Source organism: Passer domesticus, chromosome 4 (genome assembly GCF_036417665.1).
Source record: "Passer domesticus isolate bPasDom1 chromosome 4, bPasDom1.hap1, whole genome shotgun sequence".
Lineage (NCBI taxonomy): Eukaryota > Metazoa > Chordata > Aves > Passeriformes > Passeridae > Passer > Passer domesticus.
In genome coordinates this window covers 53,646,124-53,654,475 of record NC_087477.1, presented here as the reverse complement: position 1 = coordinate 53,654,475, position 8,352 = coordinate 53,646,124, and the positions used below count along the sequence as shown (strand labels likewise).

Genomic DNA, 8,352 nt, shown 5'->3' with positions numbered 1-8,352 from the left:
ATACTGCCATTTCCAATGTATTACTCTGACAGAAAAGGTCACAAAGTTTTATGCTGCAAAATAAAGAATAAAATAGAAAAAGAGAAATATAATTGTTTTGGTTGAAAAGTTCAGTAAGGTCTAAAAACATTGGACAGTTGGACACTGATTTTATTTTATTACAGGGTCACACATTTCAGTGACAGTACAGTAAATTCAGTACTGCAGCTGATTCAATTTCCTGTGCCTTGTGTGGGAAGAAAAGTAACTTTCTAAAAAGACAGTGCATTTTCAATAATCTTTCAAATAATTTGTCTGTAGCAACTGCTTAGAAGGCTGACATTGAAATCCATTTGCTTATCAAAATGTTTTCTTCTCCACAGTGTGTAAAGCTTCATGCTGGTTATTGTAAACTTGCCATTGATTTTCCAAACAGTTGCAGAGAACTGGGGTAAAAGGAAGGTCACATTTTGAAGAAATGTGGATAGCTGAAAGGTCTAAAAAGTAAAATAGATGACAGATAGTATTTTAGTAAATTGCAAGCTTTTCATTTTCAAGGCATGTTGAACAGTGTTCATTTCACTTCATCACAGTTGGCAGTGATACAAAAAAATATCTTTAATTCAAAGTAAATCAGTATTACAAGAGTTTTCAGTCTTGTAAAAATTGACCATTCATTGCAACAATGGCAAAACAAGACTTTTTTGTCCCTTGAACAAAATTGCTTTCAATACTATTAAAAAAAAGATAATATTATACTTATTTCAGAGTAGTAAGGAGAATACCTGTTTTCCTTATATAATTTTATTGTCATTGCAAATAGATGAAAATAATATCCAAATATGGAATTTCAGCATGAGTTGGCCTTGTATAAGAGAGCTAGGAAACTATGTTCTCCAAATGTCCTCAGCAGAATAAAAATTTGGTACCTTGAAATAATCATATCATAAAAGCTTTCAGAGTTGAATCAAAGAGATAAAGCCTCAATTCTAGAATAAATGACTTGTTACAGAGGAGTAAAGTTACCTGCAATTTCAAGGGAAATTATCAGTTGTGTTAATACACAACTGTATTTTGTTATCTGTGACCAGTGCAACATCCTCACTAAAGCTTTGTGTCTTTGATGTCTGAATTGCCTTTTGGTATTCTTTCCTTTTTTGATTAATTTACATAGAAGAATGCTTGTTATTCCTGCAGAAAAATATGCATTTTTGAACTGCTAATACCTGCAGTTGAAATGACAGTTAATTCATTAAGTGCTTTCACACCTATTTCCATGGGATTCCTTATGCATGACACTATAGCAAAAAACATTTTCATAATGGAAGAGTACAACACTACCTATTGGTAGACCAATTAAGCCTTTTTTTTTTCTTTTATTGATAGGAACAAAAAAATAAAAAGTTGTCATACAGGCTTAGGGCAACCTTCTGTTTTTCATTAAGACTGTGTCCTGGAAGAAAGGAAAGAAGAATAGAAAGCAATTAATCTTCTTACATAAAAGGAAAGAAAGAAAAAGGAATTAAAAGATTCTGTCAAAATACATCAGAAAGAGTTGTTTGGGTTTTTTCCCATAAATCAGAAACTGTAGTTCTAAATAAATTGAGGTACACCTAATATTTGCTATACATAATAAAAAATTTTCTCATATTTTCAATATTTCTACTGAGTTTCAGTTATTGCATTAAAAATTGAAAAGTTTAATTGTATTTTAGGATTTCAAAACTGTTTCAAAACACAGCAAATAAAAAGGAGTGGATACACAGGATATAAATTCATGTAACTAATAATCTTAATTCACCAAAGAAACTAGGAAAATGTATTTACTTAATAAAGTTTTTACTATTTCATGTTAATTTTAAAGAGTAAAGTCCAACAAAGAGAAAAAGATAATTTATCTGTACTTGTGTAAAAAGAAATATATATTAGATCAATTCCAAGCAAAACTACTTAATGAACACAGAAATTTGTTTTGATGAGTAAATGTCACTAGAAATAATTACATGAGTTTACAGTTTTAAGTTTATCTCCACCATTAAAAAATGCAATATTAACAAAGCAAATTATTTGCTAAGGGTAGGCTGCATGTCAGATAAGACATCACTGAAAAGACTAAAATCTTTCATACCAAGTTTTCTAGGTTTCATGTTTGGACATGCCAAAATTGAAAAGATAAAAATTCAGTAATACACCTCAGAAAGAATGGTAAAACCAGGCCTTTCATACCTTAGACAAAATACTTGAAAAATTTCCTAAGGTTGTTTTGTCAACAAGATATGGATGTGACTGAATATCTCATGAGGGTATAAATTTTGTGCCAGTGCCTGAAAAACCCAGAGCAAATTCTCGTGTACTTGATTTGACATGGTGGCAGAGCCTTCCTGCCTGCACACCTCACCAGGCTCCACCATCGCTTGGCTTAATACCTCTCTCAAGTATTGGGAAAAACACATCCCTCCCTGCCACATTTCTGCGGACCATCAGAGAAAACAGTGAAGCCTAGCTGCTTCCAAGCACTTTCCTCCTCCCTATAACCCCTTTCCCTCTACTTGTGCAGTTCACTGCTTGTGCTAGCTCTATTTGTAGCCCAAGAGAAGAAACAGATACCAAAGGGAAGTAGCTGTCAGTAGCAGAGCCATGGTTTTCCTCCTGACAGAAAACAGTTTGTGTGTCCTCATCACTCTAAGACTAATGTCTAGAAAACATGCTTTGTCACTTAAATAAACCACCGAAAGCTCAGCAGAATGCAGGAGCTGCTGACATGAAACCTGAAGGATTCTTCTTTTCCTTCCAGATTCAGCTGTGACTTCAAGTCTCTCATCAATGGGACATGCTAGACGCCTTTCTTGTGTCTGAAGTCAGCTCTTTTATTTGAACACAAATATTTAAGGAATATCTAACATTGATCATGCAGGAATAAAAATGCTCTTCTTTACCTTTAAATTACAGAGATTGTAACAGATGTTTGATGTGGTGCACTTCTATTAAAAATACAATAAATATACAGGACTGTGGAGAAATATTGATAACATAGTGGCTTAGCGAGCTGGATTAACCTGGAGGGCTCAAATCCACGTGCCAATCACTTTGATTAACAGTTCAGGGAAGACTGCTCATGAAGTTACTCAATGGCAGCCCATTTTCTGATGCATTTTGCCATAAAGAAGTTAACGTCCAGTCTGGAGATTGTAAAGTGGCTGGTTATAACACTGGAAGTTGATTAGGCTATAAAACTGAAGTCATGCTTACTAGGTAATTTGAATCACAAAGAAAGTCCCTTCCAATCAACTGGTACGACGGTTTACCCCCACTATTTCTTTTCAAAGATTCTTGTTTTTCACATTGCTTGAGATAATATACACCCCTTGCTGTTTCTACTTCTACATCTAGTACTCAGGATGTTATAATTCTACCAGTTGTGCAAATCTCCAAAATGTTAAAACTGCCTTGATGATAGCACACCACTGTAAGGAGCTGTAAGTGTTTGTCAGCATGACATTTTCTCCATACCTGCACTGAGCAAATTAATTTGGGATGAAAAATAGCTACAAGAGTGGATTGAAGTTTTTTGACTAAAAATACTGATTTGGTTATGAAACAAGTTACCAGATAAATCTTCAAATTCAATTACACTGAGAATATAGCTTCTCCATACTCAGTAACAGCTAAAATGTATTCAAGTAGGCTATGTAAATCGTGACACACTGAAAAAATCCTATATGAGGTGTCAAATTTGTAAAGTAACTGGACTTAGGACCTTTGAAAAGTTTTTTGCTTCTCTTCCTTTACCCATATGGTGTCTTTAATCTTCTTCACCAAATACTGTAAATTTCTCTTTGTTTTTTTAAAATAATTTTAAAGTGAATTAAAATACTAAAAACATGCATTAAATATTAATATTTTAAAATACCCATATATATTACTTTACCCACAGCATTTTTAATATTATTATTTTGATTGTAATCATAGAATCATTTATGTTGGAAATATACCATGAGGATCATCAAGTCCCACTGTTAACCAAATGTTAACACAGCACTGCCAAGTCCATGACTAAACCATATCTCAAGTGTAACTCCTACAGGTCTTTTAAACACCACCATGGTTGTTGACTTGACCTCTTCCCTGCGCAGCCTGTTCCAGTGCTTGACAACCCTTTCTGTGAATAAATTTTTTCCTAATATACCATCCAAATGTCCTGTGGCACAACTTGAGGATTTCTCTTTTTGTCTTGTTGCCAGGGAGAAGACACTCACCCCCACCTCACTACAACCTAGATAGATGCAGTGTTAAGTCTCCCTTGGGCCTCCTTCTCTCCAGGCTAAACACTTCCCATTCCCTCAGGCACTTCTCAGAAGAAATGTGCTCCGGCCCCCTCACCATCTCCACTGCCCTTCCCTGGACCAACCCCAGCATTTAATGTCCTTCTTTCAGTGAGGGGCTCAAAAGTATTTCAAGTACAGGGGGGAAAATAATTTCCTAATCCTGCTGTCGACACCATTTTTTTGCACAGCCCAGTTGTCATTAGGCCTCTTGGACATGTGGACATGCAGCTGGTTCACCCTCAGCCAGCTGCCAACCAACACTCCCGGGCCCTTTCCCAATGGGCTGCTTTCCAGTCACTCTGCCTGTAGCAGTGCAGGGGGTTGCTGTGGCAGAAGTGTAGGATCCAGAATTCGATGTTGTTGAAACTCATGCTGGAGTCTCAGACTCGGGGTGATGTCTTAGCCCATCTATCTGTCCAGATTCCCCTACAGTCTTCCTATCCTCCAGTAGTTCAATATTCCCACCTAACTTGGTCTCTTTGAATATACTGAAGGCACTCTCAATCCCCTCATCCAGATCATCAATACAGATATTGGACAGGACTGGGCCAAATACTTAGTCCTGGGGGACAGACACCAACTGGATACAGGACCGTTCACCATCACTCTCTGAACATAGCCATCCAGCCAGTTCTGTCTAAGACATGGGCTACCAGCTTCTCCAGGAGAATGCCATGGGAAACAGTATCAAAGGCTTTGCTTAAGTCCAGATGGACACCATCCACAACCTTTTGATCATCCATCCACTAGGCAGGTCATAAAGGGAGATCAACATGGTCAAAAAGGATCTGCCTTTCTTAACACCCATGCTGGCTCAGCCTGATCCCTTCATTGTCCTGGATATGTGTGTATATACATGTGTATGTGTGTGTGTATATATGTATATGTGTGTGTCTGTGTATAAATATGCATAGGTATATCTATGTGTATATTTTATGAGGACTACATATATACTCACACACATATATACACATAGCTTTGTAGTTGTAGCTTAGTAAAGCCATGCATACAGTGCAGATGTCTAGAAGTACCAAAAAATATTTACAGGGAACTTGCATAATAATATTGAGATATTTTTTTAAACAATTTTTTATTTTAAAAACTTCACATCTGAAAGTCTCTGATCTCCAGAGATATGGTAGAAAGCAAATGAGTAAGAGAAAATAGCGTATCAATCCAACAAGCCACCTCATCGTCTAGATAAGCATGCATAAAATAAAGAAATTTCTTTCCTATTGTCAATATAAATCAGATTTTTAAAGTTGATTGAATGGAGTTATTTTTATCTGCTCCATCTTTCCATTTCTACATACAGTGCTCTTATCTTGAAAAAACAAGGTTGCATGGAAGGATTGGAATAACTCTCCTAAATCAACCCTAATTTAAGACAACTGTGGCAAGGATGTGTTTTGGTATGTCTTGAAATGAAAGAGTTTGGTCGTTCATGGTAGTGTAACAATACATAAAATCTCTCAAATTGCTCTGCATTCTGAAATCTTTTGATCAGAGCATTAGAAAAAACAGATCAGAATGACATAAGGATGTTCTTGAAACTTCACTACTAAATTTCCCAATTTCTTTTTTCAAGCATACATTATACAAGTATACACTTAATGACTTGGGGTGGGAGGGGGCTTCCCAATAAATAAACCTCTGGGAGAGCTGGGAGAGCCACCACAATCCCACAGAGATGCGGAGAGGGACAGGACCCATAGTAGCCAATCCCATAATGCATGAAGGAAGCCCTTGGGGAGCACTGGTGGTCAGGAGCACTGCACCTGGGGTGTGGCCATCAGCCAGGGCCCTGCACAGCACTTTGTGTGGTTATTCACTCAGGAAGGGAGCTGGAGCACTCCCAGCCCTACCAGGTTGTGGTGTGGCACCCAATCAGCAGAAAACCATGGCCTCTCTAAGCTCTGCCTCCACCACAGCTGACACAATGCCCAGACAGAGCTCCACTGGGGACATGCTGCCACCCTGGTGTCAGCTTCAGACTGTGCCCCGCTCTTAGGTCAGCAGGGGACTGCAGCAGTGAGCACCCCTGGGGAAGGTGTGCCCAGGTACAGGAGCTCCTCTGCTCAGTGGCTGAGCTCTGGGAGGCAATGGGTAGGTTGAGAGTATCAGCTGGTATGAGAGAAATACAGACAGCTGTAATCACAGCCTGCCTTCTTGGGACAGGCCCAACAGCTGGCTCAAGTGCTCAATGACATTGAGGCTCTATATCCTCTCTCCAGCTGCCAAAACACTGTGACCTAAGGGACAGGTGGCAACAGTGATGAGTTCAGGCTTGTCAGCCAGCACATCTCCTCTGTGGCTATCCCACGTTTCCATGTGCCTTTGTTTATGAAGTACAAGGTCCTGCAGGTGGAATCAAACAATAATGAAGATGGTGGCTCCAACAGCCCTGCGTAATGCTGTAGTCTTAGGCCAGAGTGCCTGAACCTGAGCCAGCAGTGTGCCCAGGTGGTCAAGACAGCCGAATACATCCTGGTTTGGGTCAGGAATAGTGTGGCCAGCAGGACCAGGGAAACAATTCTCCCCCTGTAGCTAGCTCTTGTGAGGTCACACCTTGAGTTCTGTGTCCAGATCTGGGCCACAGTTCAGGAAGGACATTGAGGTGCTGGAGCAAGTCCAGAGAAAGACAACAAAGTTATTGAAAGGGTCTGTTGAAAGACTAAGGCATATGAAGAGCAGCTAAAAGATATGGGGTTGTTTAGAATAGAAAAGAGGAGGCTCAGGGGAGACCTTATCACTCTCTACAATTCCCTGAGAGGAGGGTGTAGCTGGGATTGGCCTCTTCTCAATGCACCCAGTGACAGGACAGGAGGGCAGAGCTTCAAGATGCATCATGGAAGTTCAGGCTGGACATAAGGAGGAATGTCTTCACAGAAAGGGTTTTTAAGTGCTGGAACAGCCTCCCCAAGGAGGAGATAATGTAGTCACCCAAGGTGCTGTAGTCACCATCCCTGGATGAGTTTAAGACTGTATATATACATATATATATATATATATGTATATGTATACATATATGTATTCTTACCTAGAATTTTAATTATACACAGGGTTAAAATATATTATAAATTACTTTTAGTAATTTAGTTTTCACTTCAGTGGCAAACACTGGCAAAAGAAATACCAGAGCTATTCTGCATCTGGATCTGACATATGCAGTACCTGCTTCATTAATGTCTAGTCTCTCCCAGCTTTCATCAATAGCATTCATATATTTTTATAATCTTTATATGTTTCTTATTCAAGCACTTCATGGCCAGAACCATGAAATATTTTGTTTCTAAATTCCTAATTCAGTCTGCAGTGAAAACATATTATTCATACAAGTTTATTATGAAATTTCAGAAAATGGGCATATAATTTTAATGTAAGTTAAACTAAGGAAATATAAGTTCACAAAATACTTTTAGTTTTCAAACTGGCATACATATGGAACACAGACCTGAAAAGCCAGCTAAAGTTAATGAGAATCCATATGTTTGACTCAAAGGCCTTGGCTCAGAGTCTATTGTTTTTTTCCAGCTGCTTGACTATAGTGGCCAACAGCTCACTTTAGCTAGATACCTTGTATGCATTTGTTATTATTTTTCCATATAAACAATATTACCTTTTGCTACAGGGATACCAGACAGTCATAAATAAGGGACAGATGATCACTACAATGAAAAAATAAAATTAATAGTCTGTGAAAAGGACGATGTGATTTATTTTGTGAACTCAATGAAAAAAAAAAGATAAAATAATTATGATAAAATATATTTGGTACACTGAAATATGGGATAAAGTAAGCAAAAAAGCTGTTTGCAATAAAATTATACAGAATAATTTTTGTGCTTTGCTGCTTTGAAATCTCAGACTTATTTTTCTTGATGAAACTCAATAGCCATTTTGAAGAGTATTCATAAGGTTTCTAATCTTTGTTGGGCTGTGAAGCACAAATGCATAGTAACTCCTTAGATAATCTAGTGCATCTGCCCATGTGTATACTCTGAGCCTGAGCAAAATGGAGCAATGATGTTAGAGCCCTCTCCATGCT

General features: G+C 38.0%; 1 long non-coding RNA gene across 1 annotated transcript; it reads right to left on the bottom strand.

Moving 5' to 3' along the window:
* Window positions 1-244: 244 nt before the first annotated feature.
* On the bottom strand, window positions 245-6,829 carry LOC135299239 (uncharacterized). The gene is made up of 4 exons (XR_010361263.1): window positions 6,170-6,829; window positions 1,321-1,432; window positions 1,006-1,170; window positions 245-476 (listed from the first exon to the last, which is right to left on the bottom strand). It is a non-coding gene; the product is annotated as an uncharacterized LOC135299239 (long non-coding RNA).
* Window positions 6,830-8,352: the final 1,523 nt, after the last annotated feature.